At 31.5% G+C, this 22,126-nt stretch overlaps 1 protein-coding gene across 2 annotated transcripts in view; it reads left to right on the top strand.

Annotated features, from left to right (window-relative positions):
- LOC107453895 (bicaudal D-related protein homolog) overlaps nt 1-22,126 on the top strand; it is a 134,535-nt gene that overhangs the window by 86,964 nt on the left and 25,445 nt on the right. The window lies entirely within an intron of this gene.

Genomic DNA, 22,126 nt, shown 5'->3' with positions numbered 1-22,126 from the left:
AGTAGTCTAGACTCTCTCGCTTTGTTGTGGTAATGTAATATTTGTTGTTCTGAATTTTGAAATGGCGCTTTTAGCAAGAGTTGATTCACCGCGGTTTGTTGAGCAATGTATTTAGAAAGAACAAACGCTGAATTAATTTGTATTCAATGAATTAAATACACAAAAAATAAAGAGCTAACAAGGATTTAGACTAAATTAAAGTAGCAATAATGAATAAAAGACAATAAATTGAACTCGCTCAAATTGAATTTTTTAACTTTAAAGTAAATCTTTACTTTATTATTGCATTCTAAATACTGCTCTTGAGATATGTAATATAAATGTCTTCATGCAAGTTTTTTTTACATTAAGTCATAGTTTAAATTAATTCCAAACATCGGATCTTCTGTTATTTTCATTAAGGGTCATAAATCTCAAATTTGAGATTAAAATAATATTTTTAGAGTTTATGGGCGAAATAATACTCATTTAAAAAGTTGCCTTCAGAAGATAGGGTGCCATGTAGGGAACAATTCAAAATATGCAAAATTTTCCTCTTTGGATGATAATATGGGAACAGAAAATTTACAATGGAATAACAATCCTGTGACGCTTGATGCAGCATTTGTGAAACCTGAGAGTTATTTATGACCATTATTATCGGATGTTAGACGCCACTCAACGTTATTTTTTTAAAATCATTAACGGTAGAAATACACGTTTGTATATTGTGCCTTTAAACATATTGCGCCTAAATAACCTTACAATGTTATCAAATAATGCAGTCATTTAACTTCTTCCAGCAATATCTTGATATTAAATTGCTTAACGGTCATCAAAAATGTCAATTTTAATTTTCTCAATCCTAACTTATCCATTAATAAATCGCTTTAAGCTATGATTAACTTTACTTTTATTCCATACGAAAATAGATATATGCGGCATTTTTTTTCACACAGCAACTCATGAAGCAAAACAACTTAAGTCATAGCGGCAGATTTTTAAAACATTTGAAAGGAATAATAATCATGCAACGATTCCCAATCTTTTTCGAACTTTTTTGTCTTGGCACGTACACTTAATTCACCATTCCACGACTAGTGTTCTAAGAGAACAGAATTATTCCAGAGAAGAGAGATTTTCACAGTGTTTATTGTTACATTTGAGGGAACAATTAATGGCGGAGGTGTTCTATGGAAGAGAATGACGTAATGATGCATGAACACTTTCGAGTCTACTGAAATGAAACGAGTGAGAAAAAAAATGGCTCAATTAGAAATATATAAATGAAAATATTTTCGCTGGAAGAGAAAGCGTATCAGATAACTTCCATTGATTGCTAATGGGGATTCCAGCATGCGTGAAAGCATTATAGAAATGATGGGACTTTTTCTGCTCACAGATTTGATCAACGAAATAAAACTTATTACTTATGATTCAAGAAGTGCAGAAAATTCTCAGAGAGTAGTATATCCACAGAACACAGCATTTCAAAATTGAAATTTCTCCTAAAATTAGATCTTTTTTTAGAAATTTACAATAGCTTTTTCGAAATATTTTAGAAAGTAAAATTTTTATACTGTTAAAATTTTTTTCATTATAATTCCTCTTTTAACAAAAAAAAAAAAGATTTTACACACTTTTTGAATAAACTAGTATCACCACAAGTGCACAAAATCTCACCTCTGCCCCTTATGAAGCATTTATTGGTAATTTTGTTTGACTGAATAAACTGGCATATCTTACTATACATAAGAATCTAATGATGGTATCGCAGTTTTCCATAGTTGTCGGTGCATTTTTATTGGCCGGAAAATGACATGGTAGGATCCAGTTTTCCCACATTAATTTTCATTCTGGTTTGGTTGTTATCAGCATAAAATTGATTTGAGTCATAAAGTTATTGTTTTCCTGCAAATGTTTCTTTCCAATGCCCACATGGGGATTGACCTTTCGTCAATACAGGCAGCTGAAGGGCAGATTTGTTAGCCACTCTTTTCGGGGCACCCTATTAGGTGTGTCAACGTTGCTCCTATAGTAAGGACAGATAGTACAGAGAATGAAAGAACATCCTTGCCTTCTCCGGGATACAAACCCAGAACCTTTCTGATGCATTGCTAATTCCCTGACCCCTACACAGTCTGGTAGGCAATAATTATTTTTGCATCCCTAATTTAAATTGACTGTTATTATTACGTTTTGATTTTGTCTGTTTTCTAAAATAGGAGTTTGAGAGGATTTTTTAAAATTATTATTGTTTGAATGACATAATTCTACTTAACATTAAGATAAGGTTTTTTAAATAGATGTCTGATCTTATTAACCGTATTCAAAATTATTATTCTTTGGTGCAAATTGCATATATACTATTATGATATATATATTACTAATAGTATAATATTTCTACATTGAATTATGGTTAAAGAGTTTCTTTAAATGATTTTTGAACTTAACTTTCAGCTTCATGCTCAAAGCAGTAAGTTGATATGGCTTAAGGAGTTAAGAAATACTTTAAAATAAACTTTTAAAACATGTATTCTAACAATTAAATGATGATCTACTTTTCCATTTTTCTAGTGCCTTATTTGTCCAAATATTACATTTTTAATTTCCATTCTAATTTTTTAACAGTTTTGTGAAACGGCACATTTTTTGACAAAAAATATTTTGTAGCAATACTTTTTTATTTGAACAAAATTCTTCTCAGGGCTCTGCCAGAACTACCTCCGAATTTCAATCATGCTGTCGTTCCTGCTTAAAGCTGTTTTTCGAAGCTGCGTCACCAAAATAAATAAGAAAGCCACAGTTTAAATGCACAGTTTAATATATATGTATATTTAATCTTGTCGTGAGGAATCATCTGTTTTTGCAAATTTCTATGAACCGAAGTAATACAGCATTGGAGTATGTTTTATAAATAATTAAAAATTAGACGACAAACGCTTTACATAGTCACGACACTGTGACTTTTCTCTATATTGACGTTTTCCACCATTTTCAAAAAAAGCGCAGACAGCGCTGCCTTTAGATAGAATAAACTTGACCTAATAGTCATGACATGAGTAACAGTTGCAAACTCACAGCAGTCATGAAAAAATAGCATATTATTTGCAAAGAAGCATCATTTCAGATGACGACGGAGCCATCGGAAAACAGCCTTAAATGAGATTTAAGGAGAGAGTACGTAAATCTGTGAATACCTTATCAAATAACATAGATTTTGGGAGATTCGGGTCTAAGTTAAGAATATGAGGAAGATTTGAAACCCTCACAATTATCCGTTCGACATATAGTGTGACAACACAGTGGTCGAAAAAAGTGAAGTCAAGTGACGCATGCCCATAACAACAAAAGAAAGTCATAAAAAAAGCATAAGACATCGGAATAAAACAAAACCCGATCATTTTATGAAACTGTAATGGGATTTGGCGAGGTATAGGCGACAGTATAATTGGATGCTCTAAATGCTCGATTGTCTTTGGTTATTGTTTTAGGGGGGTGGGAGAAGATGAGCAAGCTGAATTCGGGGTAAGACAGACAAACCAGTTTCAACCCCCAAAACCTAACATTACTATTAGCCTTGTTACTGCATTACTGAAACCCCTATTTGCTTAAAAAGGAGAAAAATAGCTGCACAGGTTCATCAAAAGCCCCTGGTGATTTCGAAAAAGATTTCGAATACTTTTTGATGAAAGCGGAATAAATTTGAATTCACGCACATGAAATACATGAAAAACTCTTCTCCGCGGAACTTAGTCCCACAGTGAACTGATCGTCGAGACACGGTTCCCAGCAGATCACCGAAGTCAAACATCACTGGCTGCGGTCAATGTACTGGTGGATGATTACTTGGTTTAGTTTGCGAAGGGTCTGAGGGTGTGATGTATGGGTCCTAGTTAAACTGTTCTACTGTAAAGTGCTCGACTTCGCTCGTAGGTCGTCGGGCTACCGAAGCAGGGTGCCACACTCTCTGTAGAGGATCAAAATTATTGTGATGGTATGTCTTCAGATCATCATCAGGGATGCTTCCCAGGCCGTCGCCAATAGCCCACTGTGCAGCTTTAGTGCGACGTAAATGAACTACAACTACAACAACTGCGAAACTTAGTTAAGTATCTGAAGAATTTTTTTTTTTTGGAAGCAAGAAATATTGATTCAGAAAACTATTTACATTTCGAATTTTTTGCTAATAGTAGCCTCTTTCAATATTTTTCGTAAAACGTGTTTACTGCTTTGAGTTCAATAAAGATTTTGGAATAAAACTGAATATGTAGAGCACAAAATTTTTTTCACTGCTAGTTTCTATTTATTCTGTGTATTTTTGAAGTTAATACTTCCTTAAAAACAGTAAAGCTTGCACAAACAACGTTGGAAAACGTATCACTTAATGTTTATTGACTTTTTATTTTTTACTTTAAAACTTTTTTTACCGTTTTAAACTGATCTTGAATGTATGGTGTAAGAATGTGATTTCGTTTTTAAAGTGAAACGACGGTTGTGATTCATTCGTTTGTTTAGTGAAGTGCTGCAATTGGTTTAAATTCGTCACAGAAGAGCGAATCTTACGGCCTGTTAAATATCCTCACTTGATTGACGTCAGAAGTGAAGTGAAATAATTTGAAAATGAAAGCGAAAACAAGTGAAATCTGACCCACTTTGGTGTCTTGAAACACACTCAATTGGAAACTCATCCGGAAACACAATATAACTCCACCGACGGGAGCGTCTTCCAAATACTGTCTTGCATAAAAGAAGCGATTCAAATTATGCAAACTGTAAAAATAAATAAAAAATTTATTTCACATAATTCATAACAATATTCAAACGAGGATCTGTCAGTTTAGCTGACAGGGTTCAAGTTGTTCGGAGGCTGCTTGAAACATACTCAGCTTCAGATCGATGGATACGAACTGGTCTGGTAAATAAAGGCGGCTAGTGTGCTATGCTTATCTCTTGCTGGAGGGGCTTTACTTTTACATAACCACTGGTGTATATGTTATCTGTGAATGACAGAAATGGGTGGTTGTTGACTTCCACCGGTGAATGTTGACAATCACATAGTCGCTTTGATAAATATCCGAAATATATACTAGGTCTGGTTAACTGCCACTGCCCGGTATACATTTGCTCCTCAGCAGGTATTAAAATATCGAATAAATATAATAATATCAACGAATAAATTAATATCAAATCGGACATAGCAATTATTTTGGACATTCACCAAAGCGACAATGTGATTGTTGACATTCACCGGTAAAAGTCGACATTCTCTTGATTTCGGTCCTTCACGGTAACATACAGGGTGAGCCAGTCAAACCTGCATTTTTGAAAAGGGCGGGAGAGCCGTGAAAGTGGGCGGAGAGAGTTACCAATTTTACCATTGTGTAAGCATTTCTGTCGCCATGGAGCAGTGGTCTAAGCAACAACGTTTATTTCGCTGTGAAAGCGTTTTACCGAAGTGGTAGTTATGCAGCAGCTCAGCGTCGCTTCCGGACGAATTTTCAAATTAATCGAAATAGGCCAGTGCCGTCTGTTTATTCAATCAAATTGTGGGTGAAAAACTTTGAAGAAATTGGTGAAACAATTGGTGAAGCAATTGGTGAAATTGGTGAAGCAATCGGTCCTCAGCGTATGCTCCGTGATGTGATGAGCAGTTTCAGAAATCGCTTACAAGAATGTCTCGATCGGGAAGGACACCATTTTACTGGCGTTATTTTTAAACAGTGAATGTTGTTTCTTAAATGCTTTTTAATGTAGATTAAGATAGTAACAAAAAAATTTTGAAATATCCATCCGTTTATTTTTTTACAGTCATTTCAAAAATGCAGGTTTGACTGGCTCACCCTGTATATACCAGTTTTCAATAACACAAAACACTAAGGTTATTGAACAGTTTTCCACCTAAGAAACTCGGTTGTTTTTATGTGCTTATAATCGACAAACAGCAACAGTTTATTACAATTGAAAATATTTTATGAATGTTTGAATCAACTAAGAATGTAATATTTACTACTGTTATAAACCAACTAAGCAGCTATATTACTCTTCCGCTGTTGCACATCAAGTATATATTTTTTACTGTTGTTTGAATTAACTAGTATATTTAATTAAGTAAGGATATTTAACATTCTACTGTCCTAAATCAACTAAAGATCTTTAACATTCTTGTTCAAATCAACTAAGATTATTTAACATTCTACTGTCATAAATTAAACAAAGAATTATGACACTCTTCCAATATTGTAAATCTACTGAAGATATTTAACACTCGTGTTTAAATCAACTAAAAATATTTAACATTCTACTTCTATAGTAAATCAATTAAAGATACACATCACTCTTCCACTGTAATTAGTCAATTAAGGATATTCTATGAGCTGAGAATATTCAGAATCTACTATTATAAATCGTAACGCCTTTCTCTCTTTTAAATGAAATTAGAATATGAAAAAAAGTTTTAACTGTTACAGGCAAACTAACGGTATGATAAATCGACTAATAATATTTAATAGTTAAATAAACTTAATTTATTTAAAAAAAACTAAGGATAACTGCTTTTGTAAATCATTTTTGGATGCATAATTGAAATCTTCCACTGCCGTAAATCAAGTAAAGAAATTTGAAAATTTTTAACTGTCGCAAATAAATTAAAGACATTTAATGCTCAGTTACTGTCGTACAATGATAATCAACAGACTTTCTATATATGGTATATTTTTCCTCTTGGCATTGCATAACCACCTAATGTGAATTTGTATTCCAATGTCGAAGAGTTTCTTCTCGAAACCTTGTTATGTCGAACATTATTCGAAACAGAAAAAGAATTTTTTTCCGGAAAAAGCACAATGTAAGCTTATTGTAAGCGAATTTTTTTTCTAGTTAATGCATAACTATTTTTGTCTTACTTTTAAAAATTATCGTTGCTGTATTTAGACTTATAGTCAACTATCATTACATGTATAAATTATTATTCTTATGTTTCATGACTCTACTTTTTAGAGTAATATTTAGAATATATTTTCTACTTTTCAGAATATATTTAGCTCTGAACTTGTTATCTCGAAATTCGTTTTAGCTTCCCTTCAACTTTGAGATATCGAGAGTATGCTGTAATAAATAAGCGAATGATATTTAATAGTATTTTAATGTTAGAAATAAATCGAAATCTTTTAACATTCTTCAGTTGTATAAATAATTTTAGGATATTTGCATGACATCTATTTTTGAGTTAACAATGAATATGAAACAGTTTTCATTATATGTCAGTTGATTTTTTATGTTATGCATCTTCGTATTTTGTATAAAAGTTTTATACTATTATAAATCCGAAATAAAAAAAATTAGAGCAAATCATGAGTAAAATTTTCATTGGAAAAATCAGTTTTGTTAGCTGGTGTTTAAGCATAACCATGAACAAATTTTACAAATTAGAACAAAGTAATTTAAAAACGTTGTTTAGATAAACGGATTTAATTCATAAGTATATCTACAAGTTAATGGGTTTATCTTCACAATAATGTGTTTAAAAGAGCACAAAATCTAAAAACAATTAACTCTAAATTATATTCTTTTGTAAAATGCAATTTTACTTTTTGCCTTGTTGCCCTTGTAGCTACTAAACAATACTTTTTCAATATCAGCTAATACTAGAGTTCAAAGGAAAAAAAAAATACTTAATTTACATTCTATTCATTTTATTACCAGCAAATTATAACCTTCAGCCAATAAACAACCAATAGTTAAAATATAAATGTTTCATTGGCAACGCGACAATAGTCAACAAAAAAGATTCATAAGTTCAATAAATGCGAGCTGAAAGCTAAGGGGCAACCATAGTAACCTTCTTGTGTTGCCTCACCTTGTCAATCGAACCGTCAAAGATGGATCTTCAAAGTTGACCTTCAACGCAGATTGAAGGCCTCTGAATAAATAATATTCAGTGTATTTTCGTCATATTAGTAATGGTTAGTGGATGAAAAGGGAAATAGGATTTAGGTGGAAGGCAATAATTATTTAAATCAGTAAATCACGTATAATTTGTATTTCGTTATGCGTGCATAAATGGATTGGTGTTTTAATCCTGCTAAAATTATGACGAAATCCATGACTAGAATTTTTAAATATTAATCAAACTGAACAAAAACAAATTTAAATGGATTGAACATATTTATAAAATGAATTGAATTATATTGGAATTGAATTTACATAAATCATAAAGTTATAAATGTAACCCAATAAAATATAACCGAGTGCAAACAAATTAAACATAAACAAACTGAATATATAAATGTAGTTTAATATAAATGAATTAGGTAGAAATGAATTGAATATAAACGAATTAAGTAAAATCGAATTAGAAGAAAACAAATGAATCACAATAATTTTTTAGGCTTAATGCTGTGTCTCCACTTATAGCTTTAGGTTAATTAGAAATTATATCAGCCATTGCTCAGTCAGCCTGATTCATAACAGGGAGTTTGCCGAAAACCCTAGCTTAAAAAAGGCTTATTGTAAATCCCTCAACAACAAGATTAATTGTAATCAGCCGTAACTAATTCAGTTTAATTGAATAATTCTTCTCACATTTCTTAATTAGTGTAAAGAAAATCATGGTGGCTCAAGCGATCGAGAGCTTGCCTTCCAATGAGGTGTCCCAGGCTCGAACCTCAGTGATGGCTGCTTTATATGAATTCTGCTCCCGTCTCGCAGAGACCATATTGCTGCCGTAAAATATCCTCAGTAGCAGACGATCTTATGTTCGAATTCCGTTATTGTCAGGCTGACCGTGGGAGATTTTCGTAGTTTTCCTCGTCATGTATCACACACGTAGGTAATTCCATCGAAAGCTCCGTAAAGTCAGTTCCACCAAAAGGTTAGTTTGACCCAATGCTTAATCCAGGAGTTCAGTTGTCTTCTGAGTTGGGCTCAAAACTACACGGCTACAGAGTTGAAAACTGACAGTCCTAAATTCAAAAATAAATCTGCTATTCAACCCTGTTTGTAAAATAAAATAAAATAAATTTTATTTAAATAAAATAAAAATAAGGGTTTGATAAAATAAAATCCCTATTTTCGTGCATTACACGTTTTTTCTCGTCTGCTATGTGAAGGAAAAAAAGAAAGAGTTAAATATAGTTTACTTTCTGTCATTATTAGATGATATACACTATTGTGTAAAGATACGAGTCGTGTATTTTTAGACAAAAAAATCGCCAAAGGGTTGAGATGGACATTTGTGTGTAAACTGATTTCGTCGTTGAATGACAACAAATCGATAAAAAAAAAAAGAGAATATAATCATTACCAATGACAATAACAATGAAATAAACTCTCGTTCTCAATCCCTTATCTGAAGAAAAAAAACTCTCGAAACAATTAATTCCGGTATGAAAACAATTAGATTCGAATTTGTTTTTGGAAAACCCATTGTCTTCTTTTTCCCCTCTGACATTCACCTTTCCGAACTAGAATAATAAAAATTGAAAAAAGAAATATTTTTTTTTAAACGCAACTGGGTCAGATGATGAAACTCTGGATGAACTTGTCACAGATAAAACAAAATTTTACGAACCACTTTTTTATTATTTTATATCATAGGAAGTTCTAAACATCTGAAAAGTGAATTCAACCATTTTGATTTGCGAGCAACATTTCAATCGAAGAATATAATTTTGTAGGTTTATGGATAGCATAACCTACTTTCTATTTTAATTTCAAAATTAGACACATTATCTTTTGAATGGCTCAAACCTTATTTACATTTTTAGCCTTTACCATTCAATTGATAAGCAAACTTTTATTAATAGTTCAGTTCATAAACATTAAATATATTCAGATCACATCGTGATTTTTCTCTTTTTTCGAAACATAGAGAAGTTTTTTTTAATATTGTAATTAAAATTCTCCGTCATACTTACTGCTTGTAGCTTAAACTAATTTCTGTGTTTAAACACTATGTTAAAAAAAATTTATATCAAGTAAATCTTCTTAGTTAAAAGTTTATCAAATTTATTTGTACCGAAACCAACATTTTCGAGGTCGTAAATAAGTACAGATGAGGAAAAAAATGAAGAATCATTATTGAGATCATTCAAAGCAAGGATGAGATTAAAGTCACTAAAAACAATCATTTTTTTGCGAAAGTTAATGATGACAAGCGCATTTCAGACAAACAAACCGGTGTTTCCTTATTTCTTTTAAATTTTAAAATGATTTATCTCGACATTGATTCATTTTTGCGCAATGATTTTGTCAATTAAATATTAGTTCACTATCGCTTATGTGTAGATTTATCTAACTTTATTTGATACAAGGATTTTAAAACTATATACTAAAAAAAGATGTTTTAAAAAATGGTTATATACGGTTAAGATTACAGTTAAGATTGAAGTGAAAACATTTGAGGTTTTATTTAAAACGTTAGATTTCTTCATATTCTTTTGAAATAATTAATGCCTACAATGACATTGCATCAGAGAAAGACTGACAGACTTTAAAACTGATTTGTCCTGAAACGTCTAATACATTAAATATTTAAAAAACTGACTAGTACGAGTTATCAACGAATAGATTTTCTCATGCTATCTGAGCTAAGTATCAAAATACAAAAAAAAAAAAAAATATATATTATTTCAACGGGTAGTATTGTTTTTATTTCAGTTTAGTAGATTTTCTAACAAAAATAAATTGAATCTCTCGACGCAACATTACTCTACTAATAATGAGTAATTTTCTTTTTATCTGTTATTTTGCTTTCAGTTTACTTTCTGACGAGCTTTTTTGATAAATTGTGTTTTGTTGCCATGGAGACTTTCAGTTTCTTTCTAATCGCAAATGTTTGGAAATGCTATATTTTTTCTGGAATTAAATCCATAAAAGAAATTAAAAGTATGCTTCTCTTATTTTTTTTATGAAACTTCAAAACGTTGCATCAAAGGAAAAAAAGGACAAAAAAAATAACTATTACCGAAAAGAATTTTATTATTTTATTATTCTGTTCAATTTTTCTTTCCTTGTTTTTTTTTTCTTGGTTAAAAATAATGTTTATATGATGCTCTACCAAACGTTATGAATTTAAAGAAGAAATATAAGTTCTAAAAACGAATAAGCGGAATTTAGAGTAACATAAACTAGGCCTAATGTTGTTGCTTTTTCTAATGACACCTGGAGAAACCAAACTAGCCAGGCGTTGGTCTTGCGAATTAAGGTGTGCCTTTCGTTGGACAAGAAGTACAGCACGCCTTAGCTTAGCGATGCCCTCAGATAGATGGGAGGACCACTCATTTGTGAGGTCAGTGCCACAATGGAGACATCGATCTGAAGGGGAGGAAAATAAAATTTATCCTATTCTTGCATTTTAAAAATTAAAGATTTTTTTCTCCATTTTTCAAGTTATTTAAGAAATTAAAAATTAATATCCTCAAATTCCTTCGGCATTGTTTTAAAAATAGATTATGCTGCTCAATTATTTACGAAACTAAAAATATTTCGTGAAAAGTGGCATTATTTCTCAGTATCATAATTTTTTGCGTGTTGCATAATTAACGTTTTGAGTACTTCTATTATCTTTTTTTTTCCTAAAAAAAAAATGACACTGATTCCAGAAATTTTTTAGGGCACCACATAATATTACATTTCAAACGAATTTTGGCAAATTTAATTGGATAAAAATTATGACGGTTTCAATTATGCAAAAATTTTTCGGGTCTAACTCTTCACTACACATTTTTCAAAAGTGAATAATAATAATTATTTTCATTTGCAAGATTTGTCAAAGAATTCAAGAAAAATACAGAAAAAAGAGGAAGGAAAAACAATTTTCGCCGCTTAGCATACCTGCAAAATTGTGTGCAAAATGCTAAAAATTCTCTGGTATCCAACAAAAATGTAAAACAATAAAATTTTTGCAATAATAAGCACAAAATCTTTAAAATCAGGCTTCAAAAAGCAAAACCGATATTTACCGAATATTTGCTACCGACATGTCAGGAAGCGCCAAACTACATGAGAGGAAACAACACGTTTTTCAATGTTAAAACTGTAACAAATGGGGGGGGGCAGGGTCCCCCACCAGGGGGGAAGGTGGGCGCACGATGCGCCCACTTAAAGCTTGGGGGGAATTTTCACACTAAATAAAACGAATAGTTTGGGGGGGAATTTAGAATTTGCCCAAGAATGCGCTCAAGAGTTTGGGGGGGGGCACTGGGGGTGATCCATTCCTTTTTCCTTACTAAAAGAAGTATAGAGAAGATGAGCAAAACAGTTTTCAATATTAAATTGCAGAAGACAGCGGAGAAAATTTAATTTAAACATAGATTTGTTGACGTGAAAAGTGGGATCACTGAAGGGTGAATTGCTTCAGACATTCATTTAATCAGCATCTTAAAAATATATTACTTTTATTTCTTTATTTTTGTGTAGTATGCAGGCGGATGCCCACTTTGATCAGCCTGTGTAGGGATCGAGGGTGTGTGGCATCGATCCTCGTTAAACTGTTCTACCGTAAAGTTCTCAATTTCGAGAGCAGGTCGTCGGGCATCCGAAGCGAAGGAGACACCCCCTCTCTGCAGAAAATCAAAATTATGATGTCTTCATATCATCCTCAGGGATTTTTCCCAGACAGTCACTGATTGCCCATTGTGCAGTTTTAGTGCAACGTAACTAAAGTATCTACCTACCTACCGTATTTTTGCGTCTTTGTATAATTTCTACATCGATGATTGAGTTCAATAAAGTAATTCTCTGCTCTAGTAACAGAACAACCCCTCTATCCACCACCTTTTCTTAAATCTCATTGGAAACTTACATTCAAATAATCGACTTTCAGTAATTTGAATATTTTTCTAATTGGTCAATAAATATTTTATTTTGTTTGATGATCTGGTGATATAAAATTATTATTATCGAGTTGGAGTTTATGGAATCCAAAAAAATTTATGCAATTCTTAAAATTATTATCTAATGCTTGAGAATAGAATAATTCCTAATAACAGACGACATTTAATAAACTGGTTTTTGATTATTTGAATTTCATCTTTGCTTAAATTGATCTCAATAATGATTCATTGTATTTTGATTATCACTTTCCTAAAGCTGTAGTGGCTCAGGGGATAGAATGCTCGCCTTCCAATGCCCTTGCTAGGTTTGAATCTCAACAATGGCTGGGCGATACAAATTCCGTACCCGGCTAACATCGACCACACTTTTTGCTGTCCTCAGCAGACGGATAAACGGTTAGAGTCTCCTTGCCGTCGGGCAAGCCGTGATTTCCATCTCCATGTGTGGATTAGTTCCATTCCTCGCAAATGTGGATTAGTTCCATTAAAAAGTTCTCCACGAAGGCAAATTTCTCTCAATACTTGATCCAGAAATTTCCTCGTCTTCTGGATGGGGTCAAAAATGACAAGGCTACGGTAAGACAAGCGAAACACTGGTAGTCGTAAACTCAAAATTGCTCTGGCTGTTCAACGACGGTTATAATATAAAATAAAATCTTTTTCCAGAATCAATATAATTCGGCTATGGTTAATGTATAGGTTGTTATTTTTTTATTACCTTTTTTAAATGGATTCTTAAAATTTAATTCATGAGCTCTGATTTCGAAAGATATTGTATTTAAGGGGAAAAAATCATCATTCATTTTTCCTTATAAAATCCTAACTAATATTGAATTGCACACGATATTTTGGCAACATTATAAACAAATAAGAAAAGTCATTCAAGTTACAAATTCTCGAGTCGAATCCACCGGTTTTTCTCCTCCGGTTAGGTCTTAAACATGCCAGATTGCAGACTGTTCTATTCTAGGTGTATTGAGAATTTGGTTTTTCTTTTCACAAAACAACTACGAATAAGGAAATTCGATTTTTTTTTAGTTTCTTTTAATAGAGAAACCGATTTCTTTTCCTTCTGAAATATCTTCTATGGCGCCACTTTTATGGCTTGGTTTTTTTTCTTCTTCCATTTGTCCACCTAGGCATGAAAGACAATAAATTTTCGGATAACATTCAAATACTTGTAGTGTAAGTCATAAAAACATTTAGCCATTTTCACACTTTGAATTTGGATTTTTTCCCAAAGACCTGCACGAAAGGACCGGTTTTATTTATACCTATATCCTTTTCTACATGGTCTATGATTACAAAAGAACTGAAATGAATTGAAGACATAAAATTAATACGCTTCTTTTTTTCTAGGATCGTTAAGTGGGCTCCTATTTGATTGCTCTGGTTTTGATATTTTTAGAATAGAGTGAGTCACATATTTTACGTTCGAATGTTGGAGATATGTTTTCCCAGTTGAGATATTTTAATGAACTATTTTTCTTTCTACTGCTTGTTTCAAATAGTTTACTTAGATTAAATAAGTAATCCCAAAGAAACTGAAGCGGTACGATATTACTTGCGTGAAAAAATACTTCATTAACTTCAAAAATGTACAGATAGAAATAAAAGTGAACCTGTTTCAAGCACTCATAAATAGGAACACATTCTCAAGACTTGCCAGACGTGAATGAGAAGCAAATGTGATTAGAACTCTAAAACGTAAAATTGCCGATGAAGTTTGTTAGTCATAAAATTGTCAGTGAAGTCATGTTTTATATTTCAAATCACTTTGGTTTCTTCTCATTCCTGTCGGGAAAGTCTGGAGAATGGGTGCCTATTTTGGAGCGCTTGAAGCATGTCGATGTTCATTTGCATATTTTTGAAGCCAATGAAATAGTTTAATGTTAAAAATGCGTCGTAACTATCGTGTACAAGACAGAAAAAGAATAAATTTGCGAAATGAAAATCATATCAAAAATCAATTTTTATATATTTAAAACTGTTAATAAGAAATTGTAATGACTTAAATTATCACAGCACTGAATTTTACACTCAATAATGTTTCATAAAAAAGGTTACAAACTGAGAAGCTTTTTTTTTATTTAATGGACATTTAAGGGATACGGATAAAAAACGTGTGAAGGTGAAATTCTCACAGCTTTCGGAAAACACTTTATCAATGCTGTATAATCAATACGAGACATAACTTAATTTCAAAATTAAGTTATGGCTCGTATTGTTCATGCTACTTTGCCTTTAGAAGTTCTCTCTTTTTTATTTGATGGGTAAAATTTTTACGGAATAAGGTCGAAATACGTACAAAGGAGGAATTATCACGGCTTAAGGGAAATACTTTATTGATTCTACAGAAATAATACAGGCAACAACTTAAAGTTTAATGTTGTTTTAACTTCAGAAATGGTTTATTTTAAAATTCCACAACAAAAGTAATAATAACAACAGTAAAAATAAAATAAAATAAAATAAATAAAACAATTTTAATGTTAAGTAAATCTTAAATTTACACACTTTGAAATCATGTTTTAAAAAAAGTAACTTTAAAATGCAGTTCAATTCAGGTCTAGAATAAATACTATCTTAAAGTAAAGTGAAAGAAAAATAACTTTTCTTTAAAATTATATGAACTTCAAAAATAATTTTTAAAAACAGAGCAAATAACTTTTGACCATGTGAATTTAAAAACTATTGTTTTTAAAGCATACAAATGTAAGAGTCATTAAAACTTTGCAAAAAAAACCATAAATAACAAAAACAAAAAAAAACTTACAAATAAATTTAAAAAGTGAAAAGAGTAATTTTCTAATCGCACCCCCACTGCCTAAACAGGCATACGACAAAAAAAAAATTTCTTTTCGAAAGCGTACAAATTTTGAAAAATAAACAAAAAATATTAAAATACAAAAAAACAACAAAAAAAAAACATATTTCCAAACTTCTATCTCAGAATGAAATTAATTGATAAACACTAAACTACATAAAATAGAACTCCAAAAATTTTACATCATTTCCTTTTAGAAGAGTTTTTAATATTTCACTATTCTGAAAATTAACTGAAGGAACAAATAAATTCAGAAGCAAAAAAATTATCGATTTCATCAATTAATTAATAGAATCATTGTTAAATTAGAATGATATTTTCTTCCACGTATTTTTTCAAGAGCTGTATGTAGGTTAATTGCATAGCTTTAATTTCCATTTTACGAGGATCAAGATTTTTATGACGTATCATAAAATTTGTATATTTTTTTCTTTTTCTTTTTTTACTTCAATCATGTTTGGATATCGTATATGGCTTCAAATGGGGTCATAAATTAATACAATATACTAAAAATCATGTAAGATTCATAAAGGTTAACTCTTATAATTAATATGGACATTAAAGATGGAAATTGTTACATTCAACCATTGTTATTCGTAATGGTTTTAGAACGTTTTATTTAGCAACGTCGTTACACAAATTTGTATAATGAAAGGAAAATTGATAATTTTAATGATAAAAAGGGATCTGAATAATGTTTTTATTTTAAAATGTGTTCATTTGTTTTGTATAGGGACTAAAGTGAAAAAAGCAGGTGTAACAAATTTAGAGACAGGTAAAATGATCAATCTTACACTTCGATAAATATGATTGTAAAGGAAAGAGCAGAAAATATAAATACAGATTAAGGGAAACATAGTATATACATTAGAGGGGTAAAAAAGAGACGAAGAAATGCAGTTTAAAGCTGCTTATAAGTAAGATGTTCTTAGCTTATAATTCAAATTAATTGTATTCTTAATATTTAATTAATTTTAATTTGAAAGTATATAAAGCATACAAGAATAAAAACAAAACATTTTTTAGAGTCTTACATTTCCATTATTTAAACATTTTTGAACAATCTTAAATTATAGATGTCTAAAGAGGTATAGTATGTAAAAGGTTATTCACACTGCTTTTCCTTACTTTTGGGAGTCGAAATGAAACATTAAGATTACTTTTTTTTCATTGCGATAGATATGATTGATTTAGAAATTGACTGAAATATTCTAAAATTTTTGTAAGAAAAAATATATATATACTCTAATATTTTAAAGCCATGGAGGCAGCGGTACTACAAAATGATTCAACTGTCCGACATAAAATTTATTTTCAAAACCACTGTTGATAACGCACGAAAAATTTCATCTTTCCCATTAAATATTTAAAAAAATAATTAGCAGTCTTCTTTTTTTCTGTGGCTAACATGCTCACCATCGCGATTGAACTTAATTTACGATGTCGGGGCTCCGCTAAAGAGAAAAGCGCTTCATTTGGATTTCATAGCCGAAAAAAAATTGGGAACCGCTGTTCTACTAAATCAGGATATCTTGTCATATCTTTCGACAAAATTGAAGAGGGGGGGGGGGAGAAAATTTGGGAACAAATTGTACCAGACAAAAAAAAAAAAAAAAGCACTTGTTTCTGCAGATGAATGTTTCGTAAAGAATATTATTCAAGAGTTCCTTGTTAATTTTTGTGCGGTAGACATTATTCGAAAAACTTATATCACAATTCACATAATAGAGTAGGATGCACACCGACAATGCGATATAAATCAAGACAAATAATGTGTGGTCTCTCTCTATTATCCAAAATATTCCAAATTCTCAACAATGAGTTTTGTTCCATAGAGAGAGAGAGACACCTTGAAAATGACGGAACTACTGTCCCTCGGACGATGCTGCAACATCTCCCCAGGGCTCTTAAAGATCCTTGATTTCATTGTTATACCTGCATGGGGCGTCGTGCGTTGTCATGGCAACAAGGGGAGGTCGTAGCACCCCGTTACTGACGCCCGCTTCTTTGAGGTCAAGGTTCCAAATTCCATTTCGAAATGGACGACCTTTTTTTTTTCTCTTCTTTTTGAAGTAGACCCCTTAGATGACCCTTGCACGCAACTCGCAAAAGGATTGTTTTCTCCTTAACAGGTTTTTTTTTCTTTTATTAGCTTGCATATTTCTAAGTAGTATTTTTATTTCTAAAAAAAAAAAAAATGAGTTTGATAAAAAAAAAAAAAAACGTCTAATGACTCATGACTTAGACATATATAAAGGAGGAAAAAACTATCTTTCTGAGAAAATTGTTTTTTGATTAAGAATGATTTTATCTGAATCTCTTTTTGGTTTGTAAAGATTCAATTTTCCCGCAACTTAAATCTTCCCAAACTACTAAGAGTAATTTCATACGAAAAAAAAAGCTTGTTTAGAGTGAGGATATTTTTATAATATAGATTGAAATAGTAGAATAGAAAGATATGTATGTCTAGTGTCAAGTTTGAGGTATAATTCCTCATAAACAGGATAAAGTCTAGGCCAGGGGTGGTGAACCTTTATGCACCAACGTGCCAATTTTTCTAAAAAATTGTTTAATGAGATCATAGACGTGACGTCAAATGATTTTGATTTCTTGATTATTGGGAAAATAATAATACAAAATAGTATCAACTCAAAACCCTTTATTTACTATGAAAAAAAAAAACATTTTGCAATGTCTGAGTTATACCAGTAATTCGACTTAAGGTAACAGCAGTGTGACTTCTGTTATTGCAGATTAGATGACAAATAACTTATATTAGGTTGTAAGATGCTAGCTTAAACAGGACTGATAATTTTTTTTTCTTTTGCTAATCATTTATTGTTAGCTTGTTTTTTATGGTTATTGTTTTTCTTTTTTGCCATTAATTGTTAATTCTTTTGCTAATAATTGTTTTTTTTCGTTTGTTTTTTGTGAATTTTAATTTAATTTTAAATACTTGCTTCTTAGTGAACTTTTTGATCTGTGGCGTGCCCAAAATATTGTGTCGCGTGCCATAAATGGCACGTGTTCCATTGGTTCGCCCTCCCTGATCTAGGCTGTATATACGCATACAGCGTCCCGTTAACTAGCTGAATTTAGGGCAACATTAGAAAATTTAGTTACTGGTCAGTAGCCAGTTGTAGTATTTTTAATAGCTTCCAATTTTTAAAACATTTGTCCACCTTTCCACTCTTCCGAAAACTCCAGTTTTGGCGCTGTTTGGATTTCCTCCGTAATTGTTTACAATTGGTTGCGAGTGGTTCGTTGATGTTTTAAATGCTGCGTTTCATCTCAAGAAACTATAATTCTCCCTGACTAAATGTGTTTATACATTTATTGTTTGTTGCGTAAAAAGGATATTTATATTTCTAACTCTGTAAATTGTTTTAAATAATTTTATCATGCATAATGTCTAACCGCTTCTGCTCTGTTGAGCCTTGTTTGAAGTCGTTTTAATATTCTCTCTATGCTACGCGTATGTATGATTTATAAACTAATTTTATTTAAAGAATTAACGTATGTGTATGCATCCTATATGAATGATTCTTACTTTGTCTCATAAAATAACTTGACTGACTCTTATGTGTTTCTAGTGATATTTGAATTTTAAATATTAATGGCTAAATATCAATATGCTGTAGTAGATACTGTACACGAAGTACTGTAAAGAGACATTACTCGAGTTACAGAACAGTTCTTTTGTTGTAGAGTAGTTTCCATCATTTTTTGCGTTACGCGAAGATTTTTTATCGTGTAACAGGAATGGGGAAATCTCTGCTCTCTTTGTAACGCTAAATGAAAATTTAAGAAACTGTAGATGGAGGACCGAGAAATAAGATCAGGTTAAAATGTCATCTTAATAGATTTTGGAGCTAAACCCGTGAAACTTATCTTTTATTGTTTCGTTATTTAATGAATGGGCTAATTTAACCACATTAATTTAACTATTATTTTAATTTAACTGTTTATTTACTGCTTTTCTCCCTTAAAGGTTGACAGATGACCGTCTCTATCTTACCCCCCTTTTTTGTTGTTGCAATAACTGAATACTTTTATATTTCCTGTCCGTATTTATCGACACTCAATGAATGGTTTTCTTTTGTTTTAAAAACGATTTCTCCATCGATTCTTGGTTTGGAGGGAATTATTTTAGCACTTGATTGTGTTTTACTTTTAACGGAAAATGATTAGTTTTTAGCATTTTAAAGCAGTTGGATTTTTAAGCACAGCAAATAGAATTTCTGGAGTGATAAAAAAATTGATCTGAAAAAGAATGTTTTAGAAAACAGTCATGGGGATTGTATTATGGTTTAAAAATTTTTATCATGAAATAAATTGAAAATATCCACTTTTTTTTTATTCTCTCACAGTGTGATAAGAAAGAAAAATGTAATAAATTGTATTACTTTTTCTTCTGATATTTTAAAATTTAATAAAGATGTTATGTTTGTTCATTTTGATGTTGGAATCTTGTACGAAGTTATTAATAGTATCCACTATTGTAAACTATCTGCCAACAACGTAACATTTTAGGATCTTTCGAATAAATTCTTTTTAATTTATTTGCAACGATCCACATCTTTAAGAATTAACAATAAAAGAAAAAATGTTTGCGTGGTAATCACGAAGGTTGGGGAGCGTAGCGAGTAGAGGGCGAATCTTTTTACAAATTATGAACTGATCGTAACGTGTAAAACGTATTGAAATATGTAAGTACGCAAATGAAATTCAAAATTATAGTTCGAATTCTCTTTTTCTCTCTGCATAAAAAAAGTGTGTAGGTGGTATTCGTCTTAAGGAAAAAGTTGTCTGAAAACAATTTATGATTAGGAAGAAAATGGCAACAGAAGAGGTTGAGGTGAAAGGAAGTGAAGAAGAGGAAGACAGACAGATGAACATTAAATGTCGGCCATTTGCGGAACTGTGAAATGCAATTAATATCGTAACAATGCACCAGATTCTGAATTTAAATATTTATTTGGAATGGATTAAGTTCAACGACTCTTAACGAAGCGAAATACTTCAAATCGTTGTTTTCGTTAGCATTTCTTTTCGACACATTAAAAAGAATCCATCTCTACTCTCTACATTTAAGGAAAATAGTTTAATCATATTTTAATGCGAATTTATTGCTACCTTAATAAGTTCTTAAATTGAACTTTTTAAGACAAACCATAGAAGTTCAGTTTATCCATTCATTCCGACCAAACATTTTGAAATGATACTAGAAGTATCATTCCAAAAAAAAAAAAAACTAGTTGAGGTGAGACACTACTGCAATAGCCCGTTCTAAGCCTGGCTGTTTTGAAGGTTAAGACTCCACAAACCCATGACTAATAACATGATTATAACAAAGTGGTCAGCATTGCGCATAAGAAGCGTAATTCGTTTTATCTTGCGCATAATTCATTTTACTTTTCAACGAAAATGGTGCAGATCGAATCTTATTTCAACGTCCATCTGCTGGTCTCGAAGGGTTAATATGTTATAATGAATGATCGAAATCAAGAGAACGTCGATTTTCACCGGTAAATGTCAACAAACCACATAGTCGCTTGTGTGAATGTCCGAAATATTTTTTTATATCCGATTTGATATTAAATTATTCGTTGATATTATTATATTTATTCTATATTTTAATATCTGCTGAGGATAGATTAGGAGAAACATCAGTGTTCGGAGTACCGGCAGTGGTACTTGACCTTAAAAAAACATGGATGTAGGGCATACCGGGCAAATGTATACCGGGCAGTGGCACTTAGCTAGACCTAGTCTATATTTCGGATATTTACCAAAGCGACTGAGTGATTATCAACATTCACCGGTGGAAGTCAACAACCAACCATTTCGGTTATTCGCTGCGACAAATATACTTCTTGTTAGATAATAGTGTATTACAATTAAACGACCATTTTATTTAGAATACTATCCATTTTGTTTCAACTTCAGCAAATTCTATAACGTGTGTAAGCCCCAACTTTAGTAAACTATATAGTTTAAAAAAAAAAAAAACTTTGAAATAATTGCAGTGAACCGAAGTATCTCTTTCCCATTACAAAATGAAGGAAATAAAAACTTTCTCTCCGAGAGAAGTTCGTTGAAGCGAAGCCGGAGAAGGTGTTAAAAAAGAACTTTCTTCCGGCTTCAGAAGTTAAACGCTTCTATGAAGTGCCTTCCTTAGACAATTCATGGGAAAATTTAGGAAATGAATGCGGTCATTTAGAGTGCTTGACGAAAGAACAAAAGGAGAGTTTATTTTTACTGATAAGAAGGGATGGTGTCTCCCCACTTTGTTTGTCCATTTCAGTTTGTGCCCGTGTTTCCTTAATGGGTGTCTATGAAAAATAGTTCCAACTAAAACATTTTAAAGGATAATAACGAACGACCGCTTTTTAGTACGAGTTTTTTTTTCTTCGGAAAAATCGGTAAAACATGATAGAGTGTTTTTTGGCAGAAAATGAATAATATGGGTATAGTGTAAGTT

Source organism: Parasteatoda tepidariorum, chromosome 4 (genome assembly GCF_982258835.1).
Source record: "Parasteatoda tepidariorum strain Cologne lab strain chromosome 4, Ptep-v5.0, whole genome shotgun sequence".
Taxonomy (NCBI): Eukaryota; Metazoa; Arthropoda; class Arachnida; order Araneae; family Theridiidae; genus Parasteatoda; species Parasteatoda tepidariorum.
Note: the sequence above shows the minus strand (reverse complement) of the source record. Positions and strands in the feature narration are given on the sequence as shown.